Source organism: Myiozetetes cayanensis, unplaced genomic scaffold (genome assembly GCF_022539395.1).
Source record: "Myiozetetes cayanensis isolate MyiCay16 unplaced genomic scaffold, myiCay2020 scf2-11, whole genome shotgun sequence".
NCBI classification, from domain to species: Eukaryota; Metazoa; Chordata; class Aves; order Passeriformes; family Tyrannidae; genus Myiozetetes; species Myiozetetes cayanensis.
Window position 1 is genome coordinate 54,661,128 of NW_026087411.1, and position 21,552 is coordinate 54,682,679.

Sequence of the window (21,552 nt, forward strand, 5' to 3'; positions counted from 1 at the left end):
CTTCTGTAGAAAGTGGATTGCTTTATTCCAGAGCTTTGCATTGTGTGGGCACCAGTGAAAGACCTGGGAATGTCAGGAAAGAAAAGAGACTGGTGCTAGGTGTCTGAAGGAAATGGGTGAGTTTAATCAGCTAGAGGGCACCAATATTTCTTCTTAGGGCTGTTAAATTAGGCCATGTGGACTGCCAGCATATGGATGCATAAGAGAAACATGAGGGCTTTGCGAAACAGTTGGGCTAAAAATAATTTTTGGTGTTATTTTTAATAATGTTATCACAGATGAAGAAAGTGAGGTAGAAGTTTGTACCCTGGGACATTTCTTTCTCCTGCTTTACAGGGTAAACACTATAAATCCTTGAGTGTTTGTTTGGCTAGGTAATGCTTTCCAGAAATATGTCAATGAAATAGGCATCAGAGTCAAAAATACTTCCCTATATTTATATTTTAAATATGTAATAAAAAGTAAGTAAATTTTAGACTCCTAAGCACCAAAATTGCTTCTGAAAAGGGGGCTTGGATGTTCAAATCAGATATTTTTAAAAATAAAGTTTTTAATATTGCTAGAAATGCACAGTCAGTGTTTTGTGATCAGCAGTGTTAGTAGGCTCAGCTATATCCTAATAAGTTTTGTTGCTGTGAGGGCATGAGAAGGATCCTGAAACTGTTGAAGGGGGCAGGAGTATTGTAGGATTACCAGTTGATTGGTTAATTTAGAGGATTATGTTTTTAATGCCAAAAAATCCAGTTGCACAGAATTGCAGAGTAATTTAGGCTAGAAGGGATTTCTAGGGATTCTCTTCCTAGCCCCTGCTCAAAGCAGGTGCATGGTGATTTTGCATGTTGTCAGTAACTTACCTTTACATGGTTTTGATTTGTGCAAGAAAGATTAACTATTTAGGCATTTTTCTTTTGTGTAGTAGAGAGGCAAATAGCAAAGAAGGATAAAAGTTAAGGCAAAAGTTGATCCAGATAACATTTAAGCATCACCAAATATCCCACAGCATTTCACATATATTGGTTTGGGGTTTTAAAAAAAAAATCCATTTCTTTAGGGTAGCACAAGGGATTTGGTTTAAGCATTTATGAATCAATTTTAAATTGTTCTTTTCATTGCTGGCTAATATGCAGAAGGAATCGGTAAACAGTAAGGGCAAAGGCTATACAGCATTTTTTTAGCCAGTGATTCTGTTTAGACTTAATCGCTATAATGCAGTGTTAAAATTTACAAAACAGCTTGTAATTGCAGTAGCTTATTTAAACCAGCTATTTGTGGTTATGTCTGCTGAGGAAACTCAAACTTCAATGTTCCCCAGCCAACTAATAGCAGCAAATTGACTGCAGGTCTCTTGAAGGAATATCTAAATGTAGGCTGTTGAATAATCCCTTTGGGGGCCCTGTAACTATTTTTGTGCCTGGATATGCGTCATCAGTGGGTATTTTCTCTGGTGACTAGCTTACATCAGTAGGTCTCCTACCATACGCTCTATCAGTGAGTGACTTATGATTGATGGGAGTCACGGCTGCTGTTTAGCTTTTTATCTTGTGACCTCAAATAATGGACAACGGGAATTTCCAGGCTGTTAAATTCCTTGAATGACTGAACACGCGGGATGGCTCTGCTGATAAACGCAGGTAGTACCCAGATACCGGGTGTTCGCCGGGGGCCGAGGCGGGGAGGAAGGAGAGGGGGGTTCCTCGTCTGCGAGGCGGTGAATCCGGCGCCGACGTGTAGCCGTAAGGTGCGCTTCCCGGACGCCAGGGATGTGGCCGCGCCGGAGGAGCGCCGAGCGAACCGTGATGCTCTGACTCGCCCGGGCTCTCCTGCCATGCATGTCCGCCGGTGGCAGCGGCGTTTCAGTGTGTTTAACTGGCTGATCTTTAGGGCAGTTTGTCGGTTCATTTTATCCCGGGGAGACACGCTGTTTGCAGCTCTGCGGAGGGAAAATGCCGTGGAATTTTCAGCTGCAGTCTGGTTGGTTTTTTTTAACCCTTTCGGTTACCGACCATCAGCGGCGAGTGGATTTATTGGAGTGCTTCACCCAGGTGCTGCCTGGGCTAAATCTGAAGGTGCAGTAGGCTACGTGGTCTTAAGGTTAAGTTGCACCTGCCATAGTGACCCACTGAGCATGCAGTCGTAGTTAATTTCCTAGTGTTCAGTACTTCATATTAAGAAAAGAAGGACTGCAGACACTGAGTTATCCCCTCTTTTTCTGTCCACTCTGCCTTTCTGTCAGAAGCTGACAGGCGAACTGGGGCTGCAAGACAGCTACAAGATTTTTTGTGTTACCTGTGATGAATTTAGCTGCTTGACTCAGCCCTACGGCGAGGTACTTTGTCATTTCTTCTTCTTTACCTCTTATTCTTCCTGGCTCAATCCTTTTGATACAGCTGTGATTGGAAACAGGAGATCAGCTCTCTGTGAACTTGTGCTCAGAAGTCTCTCAAGCCCTTCTCCTGGCAATCAGGGAGAAAAAATGACAGACATGGATGCTCCCAGTGAGATTGATGATTAAAAAAAAATGCTTAATGCTGTTTATCGCCCAGCATTGTTTGGCTGAGGGAGGATAGCAGCTGGATCCAGAATTCTTCCTCATCACTTCTTCCTGTTGGCAGGTGGCCTTCCGCACAAGCTGGGCTTGTGAACTCTCATGCAGGTCTTACTTATTTGAGTACCTACTATTGTTTTTCCCTGAGGTGACAGTGGATTGGGCTTTCTGCAAGATTTTGAGACTTGAAAAGCTTCAGAGGGAAAACAGCAGCTTCATTTTAACTCGCCTGTCTCTGTTAATGAATGAAACCAGGCTTCCTGCCAGTTAACCCATGTCTTTGCCTTTGTTGACACAAGTGCTTACAGGTGTGTGTTGTTGTAGTGTGGATGGCCTTGTTCTGAGCCATACAGGTTGTTTCTACCTTTCTGTTCCTTTCAGACAGGTCCTGGTCTAACAAATGCAGTGGGTATAAAATGAATTTCCTCATCTGATCTGCACAGTTGAGTGCTGGTTAAGAATTCCATTTGGCAAAAGTAGTTGGAAGAGAAGCCGCAGTTTAAAAGAGGCTTGGAAGATCAAGGGAGAGGAGGCAATGGAAAGGTTTTCACAGAATTGTGATTTACTTTAATTTCTATAATTCCTCATAGAATTCCTATATATTTCCTTTCTTTTCTTTTTTTTTTTTTTTTAAGTCACTTCAGTAAGACTTTGTGATTCATGACAAACTGGTTATATAACTCAAAATCTCTAAAAGCTTAAGCACAAAAATATTTGATGAATCTTGAGTCATTTGCATTAAAAATCAGTGGATTCTCCTGGCATGTGCTTTGAAAATGAGAAGTTTGCTAACTGGTTGATGCTGCTATATCTATTATTTACCTCAGCTTTCTAGGAATCATTATGCCTGGAAATATCAGAGGCAGTATCTTTTGGTTAATATTGACCTAATTTCTCCCCATTTTTAGGGGTATTATATTTTAGACTAGTGATAGTACTTTAGAGTAGCTTTCATTTACAGTGTTTGTGCAAAAGCCCAGCATTATTATCTTTCCAGAAAGGCTCTGCAGGCCTTCAAAACGTTTCCAGAAAGGGTCATCGTTTTCTAAGAAAAAGTGTTGGCAAGTTGCCTGCTGTTTCCCGATGCTTGGCACTGAGGCCAAGGCAGAGGGATGAAATCTAAACTGACATGTGGCAGTGTGTGTAGGTACCTTCATGTGCTGTGACAGAGGTGTTGCATTGGGGACAAACTTAATTTAGGTGCTGACCCTGCAGGGATGTCACGCCCTGTGGATGCCTGGGTCCATATGCCTACACCCTGTTGCCTTCAGTGACTAAGTGCAGGCACTGAGTTCTGCTGGCACAGCTTGAATCGAGGAACAATTACTGCAGTGGCTAAAGCCTTGTTTTTTCAGAAGAGCCTTCACCTATTCAATGGCTACCTCTAAAATCTTGAAAGTCACCCTGCACCTAGGCTAATCAGATTTCTCATCTGTTAGTTAAAATAATTAGGAGCTGCGGAGCAAGGGATACGGCACATTCACTGAAAGTCAAGGTATTCACTGCTGCATCTTGTAATAACTCCATTGGCAAACCTCTCCCTCCTCCAGCGAAGTGTGTTGGTGTTTCAGTGTGCAAGTAGTTCCCAGTGGGCACAGGACTGTAATTACCATAATTGGGAGGCAAAAACGGAGACTGAATCTGGCACGGGAATATCAGGGGCTTCATTTTGAATTTTTTTAAAAGATTAAATACAATTAGTTTCTCTCCCGCCTGTTAAATCTATGACTGCACGCTCTGTGCAACTGCTGCTGTAGTGTGGGGTATTTGCTGAGGGTCATAACAATGAATTGGTATTTAATAGTTTTGTATCACTTTGACAAAGTACATTCAGCACTTAAATACTCTTGAGACTAAAGAGGTGCCCTGGGATGGAAAGAACAGCAAAAAAAAAAAAAAAAAAAAAAGAAAGTTCGCCTTGCCATGGCACTCCCTTTTGACGGCACTATTTTGTTTGAAGAGTGACTACTCATTCATTAATGCAATCATAAACACAAGTAGATATATGTTGCTACTGTGAGCCCGCTATACGTTGCAAAAATATTCTGAAATATGAGGCAGAGTAGTGATTTCACATCTTCAAGGCAAATGAAATCTTTTGTTTGTTTTAGTTCAAAATCATCTTATTATGATCAGCAATTTGTGATCTCTCATGGTTATCTTTGTGTTTCCAGAAAGTCCCATTGAAATCATTGAACCAGTTCCTAGATACTTGGAAACTTCAATTTTGGTCAGTTTGTGTGAGGAAGAGCTTGGATGGTGTCATTGGTTTGGGTTTTGTTCCTTCAGGTATCGTGGAGGAAATAAGAATTGGCTGTCTCTTCATTTAGGCATTACTTTTCTGTAGGGAAAAGTAAGGAGTTACTCATAAACATTGCAAATGTTTGTAGTGAGCAGAGTAACAAAGAGTGAAGAGGAAGAAAAGTAAGGCAGTGAAAGTACAGTGTAAAGAAAAGCTAGAACAGTGAAAAAAAAATTGTTATTTCATTTTTGTGGTATATAATTTTTTAAATCAAATTGATATGACTGAAGAGCCTTCCATCTTTTTGATGTTACTGTGTACAATGATATGAATGAATGGAGTCAGCACTTCAGCTCTTCCTGTACGTTCTGTGCTTGATGACCTTGGTCCTGAAACCTTTAGTCATCAGCTCAGTCCTTCCTGCAAGCAGCCAGTGACTTTCAGAAGACTGTTGTGATCCAGGACTAGGTTGTCTATAAGCTCATAGATTTGTAAACATGACATCAAGTTAGTTTGGAAAGGAATCCACCCATTTGCTTGCACTTGGGGAAGAAGAGAGAAGGAATATACTGCAAGTGAAACCTGTGTACTGTGGCAGATGGGAAGGTACCTCCTCTGTGTCAGTAGTCGGGCACCAACTCCTGTAAACTGTGGCAAAGTCTTTTCTTCGTCTCCTGTTTTGTTTCCTGTATCTACAGGGTGCAGTAATTCTTGTAGTGATTTTTGCTCTTGGCAGTATTTCTCAAAGTGAGTGCCACAAATTGAGCATTTTTCCTGCAGGACCTCAAACAGCTCAACAAGTGGTGTGCTGCCAGTGACTCAGCCCAGCGTCCCTGCCCATCTGCTTGCAGCCACCAGCACTCCCTACCAGCCGCCTGTTTTCAGATGCAAAGCCATACGTGAATATTGGGACAGGAGCAGGTAAGGGACAGGGTTATCCTGGGTAAAGAGGTCCTGTACTCCAAGGAGACAGCGAGGGAAGAGGCTGCCTTCCAACCTAAGTTAAATTTTTCCTGAGGCAGATCCTGGCCTTTTGCATGGTGTTCAGATTGCCTTGGAAACTTGCTGTAAAGGAGCAAAAAAGAAATGCCACACACTGACATCCCCAGGAGCCTTGATAATGTCAGGACACCTGACAATACAGGGGTACTTAAAAAATGGCACTGTCCTGAAGGATTTACATGATGCGGCAATAACTAATAATGTGAGTGCAGTAAAAGGCACTAACTCAAGATTGCAGAGGAGTTTGCCAAGTGCCTGTAGTTTCATGACGTGACTTTGTCCCTGTGCAGACAGGCCTTCAGCATTGAGAAGTTTTCCAGAAATTCATCCAGCCTTTCTTTTTCTCAAGTATGATTGTCAGTTGCTACCTTGCTAGTTAGAAATAATAACAACTAAGTTAAAAAATGAAATTAATTTTCACGTAATTTTGTTTTCACAAACTTATTCCAACATCCTGAAAGATGGACTCTCTGCAGCGTTCTTCTTGTACACTTATTTATTCTTTTAAGCTGTGGAGTGAATGTATGTTTGTGTATTGCTCTGTGTGCTGCTTGTGACTGTCTGTGTTCAGGGACAGAGGAGAAACAAAGTCTGTCCATGAGGTCATGACATCTGCTGTCCCTTGCTTGGGAAGTAGGATATCAATCTGCAGTGTGAAACTCCTTCCTTCCCTTCAGGGAATTCTATCTCCATATACCAAGGCCAGCCAGAAATCCTAATCTGGAAGCCTGTAATTTGGGAATGAAAAAAAAAAAGGGGTTATTACAAGTAGGAGACAGAAAACTTGTTAAACACTCTTCCACTAACGTGCAGGGAAAAGTAATAGTAGCCAAATTTTCTCAGTCTAACCAAATCATGACAATCACATTGAGTAAAGATAATAGGAACCTTTGATGTTGCTTTGCGAGTAGATCTTTATCCTCCATAAAGCTCAGGGCCATGCACTGATGAAATATAGCCTGTCTTTGAATGTGAGGTGGTGATTTTTCACCCTCTTGACTAGGAGCTCAGGTCTCATTCCATCAGAAGCTTGCCCTTGCTTACAAAGGGAGCAAGGCTACAAATCAGAAGGTCAGTTGATTTTTTTAGTTTAGTATTTTATACTTTGATTGCTATTAAATTAGATATCACAGTTGTAAGCACCAGAGCCAAGATCTCCTAGAAGCGAATAGCTGTCTCAAAGAGGTATAAAGTAGTAAAACGGTGCAAATGAGTAAAAGCAGTATTACTTTAACTACCAGGAAAAAAAAATATTATAGTGAGGGTCTGTTCTCCTGATGGAAACCAGAGGAGCTGATGAGTTTAAGCAACTCAAAAGTGACCTGGACAAAACACTGTAAAATACACTACATAGATTTTTCTTCCATGGATACAAGATGATCTAATAGGCTTTGGTAATTTCCATTTTGATATAATTTCTGGGATTCTAAGATCACTTTTGAAAATAGGTCATTTTCTTGCCTATCTCACTGCAAACCTTCATGAAAATTTTCGGCCCATTTTCCACAAAGGGAGGCATTTGCAGTAATTCAACACGGTGATATTTTGAAGACTGCAAACAGGTTTCTCATGGCCCTATCTTTCTGTTGCTCCATTGTAAAATTCTCGGAATACTTGATGGGAGTTTTGCATTAAAATTGTAAGGTATTTATATCTAGCTACTCTTTAGAGGCCCAAGTCATATCCATGCTCTATTCCCAGGGTAGCCTTCTTTCTTTAAAGCTACAGTTTGGCTTTGCAGGAAATAATAATCATGCCTACCATACTGTAACTCAAATATTCAGACACATGAATCTCTTTCTTGACTTCCTATAAAAATGTCATTTGTAGCTTTATTTTGTTTGTTCTGGTTTGACTATAGTATAAACAAGATTTTATTAAAACATTAGCTCTAAGTTGCAGTTCTTTCCTGAGACTGCAAGATCTTGCAGAAAAGATTACTGAAACTGCAGGGCAAAACCACATATTAACAGAAAAATGAATAATGAGTCTGTTTTCATATGGATTTTTTTAAAAGTACAGCTTGTAGTTGAACTAAATGTACTATTTCTTCCACTGCAGTCAGGAAGCCCTCCCAGACTTTTGACAGTGCCGCCAAAAAATTAATGCTTCAGCTGTTTAAAAGATATCAAAAGCTAGTTTGACAATTGTAATCTCTTCCAGGAATTCCCTTTCCCATTTTCCCTCCCTATAAAAACAGATAACAAGATGCTTATATAGTAGAAATGGAAAGTCAGAGCTATTTTATGAAGCATTGTGCATTCCTTCCAGCCTTAGGAGATGAGGCATGACATCTCCACAACGGGGTAGGAAATGCAGGCACTCTGTTGTGTACCATTTGCTTCAAGGATTAGCTGCTTGCCAAGATAGCGCAGATTTAAATGTTTCCTAAGCCATTTTTGAGTTTTTACGTAACATGGCAGCCACAGGAGAGCTGTGGAGATGCTGGGTAGAGACTCAAAGCAGTGACCAAGGAAAGACAAAACCAAGGGAAGCAGAGAAATATGCTGCATGTTCTCGTATCAGCTGACACAGCAGAACTAAAAGCAAGAGAACGCAGCACCAGCCTGGCTTCTCTTGAATTTCTGTCCTCAGTTTTACATGCCACAGGATGGGACAAACTGAAAGGAGATGCTGCTTGAACTTTTGTTCTGAAGCATCTCGAAAAGGCACTGAGACATGGACTCAAAGGTCAGAAGTGTTCCCTTTTCTGGAACAAATTCCCAGGACAGCTGTTAATACCACTCTGTTTTTTAAGGCTAATCTTTAATAGTATTCACTGGTACGTGATAAAAAATATATACTATTACTGTGGCTGTGGCGAGGAGCGGTTTGTTCTTCTCTAATAACAGAAAGGAGAATCTGTGTTAGGAAGAGTGAAATAATTAAAGAGGTTACCAATAAAAAATCCACTGTATTTGCAGACCGTGCCCTTGCGTTCAGCAAATGCCAATTAGAGAAATGTCACTTCATGTGTACGATGGATTATAACTGCACAAACACTTGTACAATTATGTGCTGGGTCAGAAGGGCAAGTTACCTTCACTTCACAGCCATTATTTTAAAGCAAACACAACTATCAGGCACACAAACATCAGGCGTTGTGGCAGGGGAACAATAAAGTAATGACTTTGACAATGCAGGCTAAAGAAAAAAGAGTCTATGTAACAAGCCTTGGTATCGTGGGAGGTAATTTTTACCATGTCTGCACTATATGGATTAGAATCATCATCTTTATATAATGGAGAAACAAACCCTTCCTTTCACCACTTCAATACACTTTATATATACTGTTATGTTGTTCTGATGCTTGGAAATGCAGAAAAAAAAATATACATTTCTTTCAGTTACTTTCTATGATGCTGAAATGTTTGTAGTCCACATGCCCTTATAAACAAGTTTGTGCACTACAAATGGTCTTGGTGTCACCGTCACTTGATGCACCCTGCTCTCAGTTCTTCTGTGGCTCTGACTGACTTTGGTAAATGAAATAAAGGATAGCTCTGCAAGTGAACTTGTGCAAGGGATGTCCTTGGGTGTTTATTACTTGCCCCTGTTTGTAGGTGTTCTACTTGGTATTTTATTTGGTATGTTTTGCCTGAAGCTTCATTGCATTCAAGTCTAAAGAGGCAGAAGGCTCTGGGGATGCTGTGGACATCTTGGGTGCATATAGGATAGCTGTGCTGTACTTGGATTCCTAAGTTTTGCTCTGACGCTATCAGGTTTGTCTTCTTTCTAATGTGCTTGCCATCTGTACTTGTTCTGGCTTCTCTCTGGGTCATAAGAAAGAACACACTTCAGCAGGGATTGTGTTACCATCTGTGGCCTGAACCTTTGTGCTCACTTGACCTCATACCTCTAGGAAGCTCAGCTGGCAAACATAGCACAGACCTTTGTGGCAACACCCTCTGGGAGCATGGGCAGCCTCTAAGGTAATCCTGCTTCCATATGCACTGAGGTATTTTCATTGACATGCTCTTTTCACAGGTTTGAATCACTGCGGCTTTAAAGTACCAGCTTTCCCTACAGTGGAAGCTCTGTGCTCACCTGAGGACCTGCTCGAACCCAGCATCTGCTGGGGCAGGACGGGGTGGCAGAAGTTAAATGGAGAGCATTAGTTTGAAAAATTTTATGAGGTCACCATCCTTTTAAATTGGTTTACACAGATGGCTGTCTGGTTTGTTGCTTTGTCCTTGCTTAATAGTAACTGTTTATGGAAAAACGAATTGCTTTGCAGAAGGAGGTCCAAAAGCTCATGCTGTTGTTTCCCTCACTGGAGATCTTCGTGTTATTACAGGCATACAAAGATTTGGCCTGAAATGGAGATTAATTAGGAAGAATTGTGAATAATTAACCATTTGACTTGTTCCTAAGCTCTGTAGTCACTGGGTTAAAAATTATTTCCCAAACTGCAGGAGATAACAGAAGGTTATTCCTTGTTTCACAACGTCCGTATTGTTAGGGCTTTATGCTGTGTGTATTCTGACATCAGCTGATACCTACGCAAGTCAGGTCCAGCTTCTCATCCAAACCACTTCCTGGGGTTTTCTCGGGTAATGGCAGTAGTTCAGAAGACACCACGGTGCCTCAGAAAGCCATTTCTTAATATTGCACCCAGATTGTGTGACCAGGAAGAAACGAGGTTCTTAGGAAAGAGTTTTGTTCTTAAAAATACCCACTTTTTCTGTTTGTTCTGCATTCAGATTTGGATGTGCATTGCTTGTCCTACTGACCTGTGTGTAGACTCATGGTATGTGTTGTGGAAGATGAAGAAATATGACGTGCATGTAGGCATTAGGCAGAGGGCTGAGATGCTGATTTTGCATCTACGATTGTTCCTACTTGGAAAATAAAATAATTAAAAAAACCAACCAAGTAATAGACAGGAAGACAGGATTAATTTTTTAAAAAGGAAATCAAATCTAAATAATGGTACTCTGCACTTTTGCAGGACTGTCTACTTAAGAAGCTGAGAGTGAGTTAGAAACATTGATGAAGCCTCTATTCTGTGAGGTGGGTATGTGTTTCTTATTACGATTTTGAAAGAGCATAGAAAATTCAAACCATTTGCCCAAGTCCAGGCACGGAGTTATTTAAGAGCCGTGAAGAGAGGCCAGAAATTTTCTGCCACGGCAGAGTTGTTCTGATCAACAATTACAAATAAGGTCTCTTGCCCTACTCTGGAAGGAAGTGATGAGTTTTTGCATTCTGTTAGTGTTTCAAGTGGCTCTTTTGATTTTTGATTTCTGACTAATGGAATAAGTGACTCTCACAGATACTTTTGCTCTGTTGTCCTGCTCTTGTGGTAGCCTTAGATCACAGTTTGGGGAGATAAGTCTGCAATAGGGGAGTCAGTGGAAATCATACTTGTCCACTGGATCTGGGCCAAACATAATTTGGGGTTCAGAAATGTTCAGTTCATTTCATTACTTTTTTATTTTTAGCACTTTGTCATGGTCAGATGCACCAGCAGTTCTTCAATAAATCCCCTTTCACATTCAGACTTGCAGCTCAGGTTTGCAGCCCATGGGGGCTGGATTATTTGAATAAGTCTGAGAAGTGAAACTGAACATCTGTAGGTGCAGCAATTACAGTCAACCAATCTAGTAAATCTTGTAATTTTGATAACCTTTGTTATTACAATATGCTGCGTGCAAAACTGTCAGCTCTGCTTGCCCTCTGCATGATATAGCTTGGACGTAGACCCTCAATGCTTCCGTGTGCCAGGCTGGTCACCCACCCCAGCTTGAGCAGCCCTGCTCCTGAGGGGATTGTTTTGGGCAGTGACCTGGAGAATGTCTCTCTTGGGTTCTTGGTTATTTGCACCAGTTTCCCTTTTAACTTTGGGAGATAAACCCAGCGAGTGGGCTCCTCCCTCCTGCTTCATGCCATCGGGATCCTGGATTTGTTATGGCAAGAAATAAATCAGGAATGGAATTTTCTTTAAACTGGTGTTTGCCTTTAAAAGCCTTTTTTGGAATAAATTACTCTTTCAGTAAGTACCAAAATAGGTATTGATAAAATATGAATTTATGCATGCCAGCATTTATCTCTTTATCACAAATACCTACTGAAAATTGACTCTAGCTCCATATGGCTCCCAATCTCTTCCCTCCCCCAGCTGTCAGCTTCTCCTCACCTGGATGAATAAAAGGGAGCAGAGTGCTGGGCCATGAACTGAAGGTGGGTGTAGCAGAAAAGTTATATTAAATATGTTTTAATCTGGGACATCACTGTGGCTCCTCAAGTGACTCTCAGTTTGGATGGAAAATGCATTAAAAGGGTGATGCAGTTTGGTGCCAGTCTTAGTTTAACACTCTGACAAAGGAACAAAAATAAATATTCAGAGGGAGAGATACATGCTGATTTGCTTTCTGTGTGGCAGTGGTTGTGGAAAAGCTATTATTGCTTTAGAAGCTTTTCAGTACACATTATGGCTATCAATTAAAATCACTTAGTTTTTAATCTGAAATTTACACTTGACTGAAGTAGAGATGACAGGCCTGCTTGTAATCTGTTCAGTAGGGCTATAAGAAAGCTGAGATAACCTCTGCCCCGAGACCTTCCATTTTCTGAGCATATGGACCATTTATTTTGCTCAGTCTTGAAGTCTTTAAGTTCAGAATCTATGGTGAGATTTGTAATGCATCATTTGATTGAAATTATGCAAATCCATTGCTGCAGTGTAAAATAGTATGAAATCTTTGGGACGGAAACTACCCATTTCTCCTGCTCTAAAGCATCTGGAGGCTAAAGCTGCAGGTTTACCGTGTCACTGCAAGATGGGTGGTGGGATGGCACAGCTCGCTGCCTCACTGCCCACATGGCACTCCTAGAAAACCCTCACTGGTCGCTTCAGCATTTTGATGTGAACCAAATCCTCAAAGTCTCCAAAATGGGAAAGTTATATTCCAGTATTAAGTGCCGTTGCCATTAAGCAATGATTCCAAAATTGCAAGGTTACCTTGGCTTCTGGTGCTGAGTGGATGGGTGGGCACCTAAGTGATTGTCTTCTGTTGCTGATGCATTGGTGAGCTGAAATGGTCACAGCTGATTTGGAGGTTTTTTTGGAGACTGCTTTGTGCCACTTCCTTTAGAAACTAAGCATGAGCCCCCAGTTTTCTGTCCTATTAGAGCATTAAGTTATGTTGTCAAATTCAGAGCAGTTTTAAAGACATCTAGAGAAATAGACAGAGAAGCAGCTAAGGAGGAACAGAAGACAAAACTGGTTGAATGAAAATTTAAATGGCAGAAGGTTCTAAAATATTTCTTCTCTAAGCTGGGACAAACACTTGACAACTCTTAGGCAGTAAGATACCTTACTTCAGAACATTTTCAATATTGCTTCAGTTTTATTTTGCATAAAGATATTTTGATGTCATGAAGGTATTCCAACTCATCTTACATGTCTTGTTAAATTGGGTACCACAACACCATCAAACTGTTAGTAATAGAGTGTTTTCTTATATCACAAGGCCTATTACTTTCATTACTCTTCATTTAAACCAGGAACAAAATTCCTATTTTTATGGAACTTTTCATTTCTATGAAGTCAGTAAATTTTTCTTTCAGAAGAAGAACCCCAGTATGAAGTCTGGATGAGTTACACAGTTTTACAATTTTTTCAATTCTTACTATGCAGTTTCACTTTTTAAAATGAGTGAAATGTGCCTTCTTTTACTGTCTATAAACCCCATAAATCCCTAGAACTACATATTTATGAAAGCATTTCTGTGAGAATGTTTACAGTTGAATGGTCTCAGGAATAAAAACGCAGCTTTTTTACATGTATCTTTTGCAAATATAGAACTTGCACTTACTCTGAGCCGTGAACCAAAAGCTGCAGATTGAGCCAGAAGAGAGGAAGGAATTTGTCTGCTATACAGCAAAAGGAAGTATTTGCTGTGTTATTGAAGCACATGGCCTTTTGCCATCTTTGATACAGTATTTAAGGGTTGTGCACCCAAAGTCTGCTGCCCTCTTGACCCATCATTCATCACTGGCTGTAGATGAGGTAGATGAGATGCAGCTCCATAGGAGAAGCATTGTTTCAGCCCTGCACAGCTCCTCGGAGAACGGAAGCTGCAGACAAAGTGGCTCCCTGTGATTCACCACACTGCTCAGCCTCCTGGTGTTTTGTCTTTTACCTATAGCTTTTCTGGCCCTGCTCTGTGCTGGCCAAGGTGGGCAGACACATGAAGAAGCTGTGGAATTGATTTGCTTTCCACTCAGCTTCACTGGGAGTGAATGAGATGAGCGTCTGGGATTAATTTTTTTTCTGTATTAAAAAGGAAAATCAGATACAATTATCACAGCATTTGCTTTGGTGAGATACTTAATTTCCCTTTCAACTATTCAGCACTGTTGAGAGATGATGCTTAAAACACTGAATTGCCCATAATTTTTCTAGCACACTGTGAATTGCCCAGTCTTTTTATTTTCCCTCTCTGTAAGCAGTTCTGGTTATAGACATGCCAGCATCCCCAGTAAGTATGCTAAGAAAGTAGAGTTATATCCTATACTGCTAAATTAACAGGCAGGAATAGTCATACCAAACCAGATTCAGCTCCCAGATGGGAAAGTGTCTCCTCTAGCCCAAATTTTAATGACTTTTTTCCATGAGAAATTTTCACTGGTATAGCATACAGTGTCATGTTACTGTATGCTGTCATCTCTATCTGTTGATGACAGGTAACTTGTAGAAAATAGAGATGATTTCTCTGTTTTCAGTTACAGGATTTGGAAATGTCTGGTCATTTAGGCAGGTTAATTAGGTAGGTTAACTTTTCTTTTACTATCTTAAACTATTTAAATTTAAAAAGATAATTTTTATTTTAGCAAATGTACTTTTTTGAGCACTGGCTTGAAGTGAAAGCCAGGATCTGATTCTTGTTCAATTTGTTATATATGCAATTGTCTTAGCTTTTGAATTCCTGTAAGTAACAGGGGAATGAGTCCTAGATGGCATAACAACAATATCAGAAGAGTTAACTTGGATTGTTATAGTATGTGGTGCTGATGGTGTGAAATATTCTCAGACATTTCTGTCTCCTGACTAGGAAGGGTCTGCTCATGAGATGATGAAATCCATGGTCTTGGCGGTTTGCCTGTGCCAACTGCAGTATCGTAGGAGATTTTGTCCCCCTGCAAATTTTAACAGTGGCTGTGTTATGATGAAATGATGCAGAAGTTTTATGACTTGTTTCAAAGACGAGAAAGGGTCTTCCACTTTTTGTGAACACTTTACCTAAGAGATGCTGAAGTCCATAGCCTGACTTGTCCTTGGAACCTTTGTATATTCCTGCAATGAAGCCAAGTGAGATACGCAAATGCTAGAACAAAAAGTTAAAAGAGGCGTACATGAGCATTTGGATAGCAATACAAAATTCTCTGGGGTTGTACCAGACACTTTAAATACCCTATCTCCCAGTCACTGCAGGTGCTCAGACACTGAGGAGATACTTTAGATGGCATTACATTGTGCTCTTCTCCTCTTCGTGGTATTTCTAATTTTCAGTACACTGTGGTACTCTATTCCTGTTTATAAATCTTTTAAGTGTGCACATTAAAAAAGTAATTAAGTTGTCATTATAATTTATAGTATGCCTGAAGTCAATCACCTAATTAAATGGAAAGAGCAGAGAGGTAGTAGGTTCATAAGCATTTATTAAGTACTACAGTATTAATTATGCAGGACTTCTGAACCAAGCAAAAGAGGAAGGAATGGAAACACCAATCTAAAAAGGCTTTCCATTGCTGCCCTTCTCAATTTAATAACGTGAGACACTCCCAACCCCCAGTTGGCAGGACAACACTAATGCTTTCTTTTTGTTAATTTTTAATGAAATTATGATGGAGGTTTTTTATGACAATCACTTTCAGCATTTTCCTGTAATATTTTTGAAAGTATAATTTGTTCCCATGCAGGGTCCTATAAATACATGAGTAGAATTGGAAGATTACATTTAGAGTTATGATTTGGGGTGGATTGTGCAGCAGCAGGCTCTTGGTTGTCACTCCTCAGCAATCTCAGGTGAGGAAGTGAAGCCTGTGCTGGTCCCAGAAAAAGGGATTGGGTGCCAGTAGAGGTAGGGGCTGTGGGTGACACTGGGGATGTATAGGGACAGTGTGGGTATGAGAAGGTTTTCTCTTTCTTTGCAAGCATTCTCCCACCTCCACCTGTAAATCCATGTTACTTCTCTGACAGTGGAGGGTACGAAATGCTGGCTCACCCTGCGGGACTGGGGTCAGGAGGCTCTGCAAGGTGGCAGGCTGTGGGCTGCAGCCTAAGAAGTGGAAGTGCATTATATTAGTGAGTTTGTGAAACAGGGCTATCTCATCATATCTGGTTTGTATTTTGCTGCAGTAGATGAACTGCCTGGAGCAGGCAGATGAACTGGATGGAGCAGAAGCCCTAAAGTTAGAATTTCTTCTCTTTTCCTAGTTTGTTTAAAAAATGAAAAGCTCTGATAACACACACGCAGAAATAGACTTGCCTGCATTTCATGTTGTTTCTGGGATTTTAATTTCAGCCTTGGTGACCTTTATACCTGAACAGTAGTCATCAAAACCTTTCTTTTAGATAGCAGGGGCATCTGATCCATCAGCCTGGGCCCTGGGCTTCACTGAAGTAGCCCACAGGCTTTAGAGGACAGAGAGACAAACCAGGCAAAGAGGCAGCTGCTGGGAGCATTGCAATGGTTCATGGTCTCCTACTGATCTATCAGTCTGCAGTGAACAAGGCCTGGCTGGTGTTTGGGAATAGAAATGCAGGCAAACATCAGTAACAAACCAGGACAAACACCAGTAAAGGTTTTGAACAGAATCTGCTGTATACTCTGCAACTCAACTGGATATTGACAGTAAGGGATAAAGTGGAATCCTGGGAAAGGAACACTTATGCTTTTTTCCTACAAGAACTTGTACCAACAAAAGCCACTTTACTGGTTCCCTAGAGGTGAGGCCTTTAAAAGACCTTTAGATCAAAGGTGTTTAAAAGAAAAGATGCCCAAAAAGAAAGAACCTTCTGTATAAATGGACAGGAAGAAGTTAGCTACTTATCTACTTTCACTGCCATTATCAATGTAACATATTTGGAACCTAACTGCACAGGTATCAGTTTATCTTGCAGTATATTAAATAGGAAGCCATTGGCAAAACATAATCACAACCTAAGGGCAGCATCTGAAAGTTGGACCTGACTTACCTGAAAACTGGAGAACCAGTTCAATAGCTCTTTTTCTGGAAGAAATTGAGATGGTGCGATATATCCCTGCTGAAGGCCATTTGTTTTCACAGTCTTTAAAAGGTTGCACTGAATTGACATAAAAAATGACAAAAAAAAAAAGGAAAAGCTATGCTGAACAATCAAGAAAATTTACTGTGTATAGGTATATGTTTTATACAGAAAACATTGAATCTATTTGGCCATGAGCAGTGCAATATTGTGTACAATTCTTCAGTACAAGGATGTAGAGGACTGTACACTAAGGCCTGATCCAGCAGCTGAGATTGCAGCATCCCTTTTCCCTGTTCTCCACACCCCTTGAGATACAGGCTTAGCGTGCCTTGCTGGAGAGAGACCTGTGGTTACCTCTCTTAATCTGTTTATTACTGTAATTAATGTTTCAAACAGATATAACTGGGATTCCCTTTGCAACAACGACAATGTTTTACCTTATATGGAGAAAATGAAATTATTGACAGCTCTTCATCCCAGAACTCATAATAACCCTGTAATGAGCACAGTCATTATGCTTCAGGTTAGCAATGCAGCAGCATTATATAAGGAATGTAACTTGACAGTTATCTGAGGAAAATTTTTATATATTTATATATATATATATATATGAAAAAAAATATATATATATAAAAGGTAGTGGCATAACCAGGGTCTTACATGACTTCATGCAAGTTGGATTACATAAATAATTTTATGGTCAATAAGCCTGTCTTCTGAGCTGCCTGTTGGAAAACAAAACGCTTGTCTGTTTGTATCAGACTTTACAGCTCTCTCTTTAATGTAGAAATTGCTCACACCATGCTGTTGTAATCTGTGTTTTCAGCTTCTCATGCTGACATTAGGCAAAGGCAATCCCAGTAGCAGTGTCCTCTCTGTATTGAAACAGTGAAAAACTAGGAAATGCAAACCATCCTCGCACTGATTCTGAAAACATGTTGGATGAGTATTATATTGCAGCTATTAGAGATAACACTGGAGTGAGCTGTTCAGATATGCTCTACCAATCTTTTTGGTTTTGTCAAAACAGAGGAAAATAAGTCTGCTCTTCACATGTGAGACCCCCATCTTTACCACTCTCTTTAGGCATGTATTTTCATTGGGAAAATGGACTTGTTTTATGTTGCAGGCAAATAATTGATTTTAAGTCCCAGATATCATTATGATATGATGGTACACCAAATGAATACTGTATTTTAAATCCACAGCTGTGGAAGTAGTTGCCAGCTATTGAAAATGGCATGGGCATTCTGTCACAGATGGAGAACTTGGTCGCCCCAGTCTGTTTTTACGGGTTGCTCAGACATCACTCAGAGGGCTGTGCGTTAGGCTTTGGTAGAGTTAGGAGAGGTGGGTGTTTAATGGCACATGCCTTGTACACGCAGTACAAGTGTCACTCCAGGCATCTCAGCCTGTAAGCATGAGGAGGCCACCAGCTTCTCCTGTGCTCATGGACCTCCTCTGCGTTGGGAGCACAGGGGTGTCACACATATCAGGTGAAGGGTATTACTTAAAAATCAAAGTATATGGGCCATGACTGCAAACCAGGCACATCAGAAGTAGCTTTTAAGTTCCTACTACTTGAACTTAGTGGCCTCAACAGCCTCCAGATGCTCTGTGTAAATGCTCAAGTAACCTTGGTGCTGATGTGGTTTCACTCTGAGCAATGCCTAATGGAGGTGCAGTATGTTTATACAGGGTCCTTGTTCATGTTTGGATAGAAGTTCTCTGGAATTGCAGAGCACATCCTGAAGAACAACAGTATTAAATTCCAGGCGTCAGTGTGAATATTGATCTTTTAAGTGAGATTTTCTTAAGGTTTTCTTGGGAGAGCAATATTACATTTGAAAGAACAAATGCCATTCTAAAGCAGGTAGACATGCAATGACATATTTGTAGTTTCAAGCCTCATAAATTAAATTCCTAGCTAGACTTGGTGCAAACATTTCAAATCCTCTTCAGCCTACAAAATCAAAGGTCCAAAATGTAATCTCAATTCACAGGACTCTTCAGGAAGATGGATACACCCAAAGTCAAGATCAAGGAGTGTTTGAGAGAAGGTACACTGAGTCTGGAGGGAGCCTAAGTGAGAGCTTTAGGTGCACATATATATGCAAAAGGGTTGGAATGGGAACAGGGCATGATATTTTCATATGTTACTGAAGAGAAAAGGGGGGGATAATACTGTGGTTAAGCTGCAGCAGGGAACACTTTGCTAGACCTTTTGATATTGGAAAGGGGTTACTACTATGCAACATTTAGGTCAGTGGAGCAAACTGCCATGGGAGGGTGTGGAGTCGGTCATGGCTAGACTAGATAAGTGACTATTATAGATGACCCAGGATGACCCATTTAGAGGTGGCTTCCAACCCAAATGTTTCTGTGATTTTTGTTCTCTTCAGGTACAACTCTTGTCAGATTGACTTCTTTTTCCAGTTAGTATATGAATTATTACAGCCATATTGACAAAAAAGCTCTCTGTGCTAAGAACAGCATGTAAGCTAGAAATATAACCAGTATGGCTTTGCATGTTCTAGCAGGTCTAAAAACCAAGTAATTATCACATAAATTCAATGGTGTCTTTAGTCATAAAGACAATCCCTTGAAATTGGTGTTAAAATGATAATATCTTATAAATACTTAGACTATTCTTAAAACATTTTGTTTTCTTCCTTAGAATAAAACTTTTTTTTTCTCCACAGAAATGTCTCCATATTTTAAAGATCGGAAATGTATAAAATTTTAGAGCATAATATTATACAAAGGGTGAGATACAACCTGTGTCCACTTGACCACATGAACTACATCTCTCTTCCTACAAATGTCTGTCACAGTGCTGGTTCCCAGGGAAGGGTTTAGAGGACCTACAGATCAGTAGGCTGATGCATGTGTGTGTGTGTGTGTGTGCATACCTTTAGGTAATAGTGTGACAGTCTTACTCAATAGTGACTGTAGTCAGTGGAATATTTACTTAATCCCAGGGCACAGAAGACATGCTTTCTCTATTCCAGGTTATGTTTTATTTCATTACACTATATTGTTCAAAAGTAGGCTCTATTGTTAAGTAACTGAAATTAGTGCATGGGCAAAGATTCACTTTTATCTACAGAAGCGACATAATGTATAGCTAATCACCCAAAGCAGGGAAAATCATTTCTCTTTGGGGTCAATCCAAGTTCCACTGACTTTTATGATATTTGGATCAAGTTTTCTAATCATGTTTCTGTGATGATCTGCAAACCCACTGGGGATGTCATTGCTCGTTGTTGGACTAGTTGTAATGGAATGGTATGAAAGACATTGGAACATAGGTGCCATAAACCTACATCTGCAGTTCAAGTTAAGGATTTCTTTGACTTATCATAATGAAAGAAATGGAGTAGCCCCAGCAAAGTTAATTCTGACTCCATTTACTTATCCTCTTTAAACATGTTTGAAACTACTGTAGGATTGGTATATAAGTAAGCACTCCTTGGAGAAGCAGTGAGAAGTGCTTTACTTGTCCTAATGGCATGTGAGGTTGATCAGGTGTAATGAGTCTGCCTGGAGCCTCTTCCTGGGGTCTCCTAAATCTTCTTGTCTCGCATGAAGTAGTCCTGACAGAAAAAAATAGCTTCTTTTCTTTGAGTACTTGCTCTTTTATGATGTAAGTGGTTTCTGATGGTCACAAAGGTTCTAGAACAATGCCATACCAGTCTGGGATATAGTTGACTGAATTTGAATATATCTGTTGTAACTTCCTGAATGAGAATTGGTGGTATTAACCTCTGGAAACATGTAAGTGGGAATCTGAATAATTCTTTAGAGATGTAGAATTCAGTAGGGATCTGTTTTGTCCTTTTTTTTCTACCTAATCACCTTTCTAAATTATTCATTATATCCGAGTTTCTGAGAGATCATTACGGTTGGCTATGTCTTTTATTCTTCGTGAGAAGTCTTTAACTTGATTTCTTATATTACTTAGTAGTGGCATTGTGTTTTCCTTGTAGAAAGATTTTTGGGGCCTAATGTGTTAAGTCTGTTATCTGAAAGCATTTTTAAATACTATGCACCTTTCTTGGCTCCTTTCATAGGGCAGTTTTTGCTTGATTGGAGCTTTTACAGTCAGTGTGGCCTCTAACCATTTTTCTGTTTTTATTAATTTTTGAGCGGAAGCCCTATCATAGAATCAAACCTTGAGGGTTTAAAGGGACAAGTCTCAGTGAAATTGCCACCTTGTAGTCCTTAATCTTTTTCTTGCAGTTGCCCTGAAGCTCAGCTGAACACAGCAGAGAAAGCAAAGGTGACTTAAAAACCAGTTTTTCTGTTTGTCTGGTTCCTGGGGCAACCAGGCCTTGAAGATACCCTACGGTAATATGAAACACCCTTAAAAACCAAGTTTACCTAATCCCTGCCAGTCTCTTTAAGTCAGCCAGTCTTTTTCTGCCATTTCGTAGTATGGTATCTGTCTGAGCTGGCACCTGGCTTTTGGATACAGGCATAAAGAAATTTAGTGGATGCTCTGTTCACCTGCATTGTCATTTG

At 40.2% G+C, this 21,552-nt stretch overlaps 1 protein-coding gene across 8 annotated transcripts in view; it reads left to right on the top strand.

Annotated features, from left to right (window-relative positions):
* Positions 1-21,552, top strand: part of HIVEP2 (HIVEP zinc finger 2) — a 139,973-nt gene that overhangs the window by 52,897 nt on the left and 65,524 nt on the right. The window contains exons 3-5 of one of the 8 annotated variants that reach the window (XM_050316836.1): positions 5,568-5,708; positions 10,741-10,802; positions 11,911-11,972. The exons of 1 other annotated variant lie outside the window; for it this stretch is intronic. The gene's annotated coding sequence lies outside the window, so the exon portion shown is untranslated. Of the gene's footprint in view, positions 1-1,456; positions 1,632-5,567; positions 5,709-10,740; positions 10,803-11,910; positions 11,973-21,552 lie in introns of those variants that run through there. 6 more of the 8 variants (XM_050316840.1, XM_050316835.1, XM_050316834.1 and 3 more) reach the window with 6 other exon arrangements.